The following is a 586-nucleotide window of genomic DNA, read 5'->3' on the forward strand; positions in this document are numbered from 1 at the left end:
CCTCCCCTCCCCCACCGCATTCCTCTGACGTCGGGACCTCGCGACCCCGCCCTCGAGTGGGACCAGCGCCGCCTTCCTCCCGGCCCTCGGGTCACGTGTCTAGGACCTCTGGCCGCCCCCTCCCCCCGTTTGCGCTCCCCTCTTCCTCTGTGGGTTCTCCCCGCTGTCGGCGCCACCCAGCCTTGTGCCACTCGCCCCTCTTTCGATTTCCGTCCCAATTTCAAGCATTGAGGGTTCCAATTTCAGGAATCCCTTTTCCCCCGGCGTGGGAAGGTTCGGGACCTGTTGGGGGCTGTTTGTCCCCACTTCCCGGGACTCACCAGACTTTCTAAAGGCTGTGTGGCTGTGCCCTCCCCACCACCCATCCCCTGCCAGCACCCTCCCCACCCTCTCCATTGGGGTCCAGTGAATGGGGCAGAGCATAAGTCCTGGTGGCCTGATCTCGTCCCAAATGGAGGGAGGCCTGGCCAGGACACTTGGCTGCCCACGAGGACCCCTTTTGTGCCACATTCGCACTGTTCCGAGGCATGTTAGAGGGAGGCCCGAAGGAAGCTCCCTCACAAAACCTGCCACGAAGCCCATGCTG

This window comes from Echinops telfairi, unplaced genomic scaffold (assembly GCF_000313985.2).
Source record: "Echinops telfairi isolate 266 unplaced genomic scaffold, ASM31398v2 ScPeMD7_655;HRSCAF=1070, whole genome shotgun sequence".
NCBI lineage: Eukaryota > Metazoa > Chordata > Mammalia > Afrosoricida > Tenrecidae > Echinops > Echinops telfairi.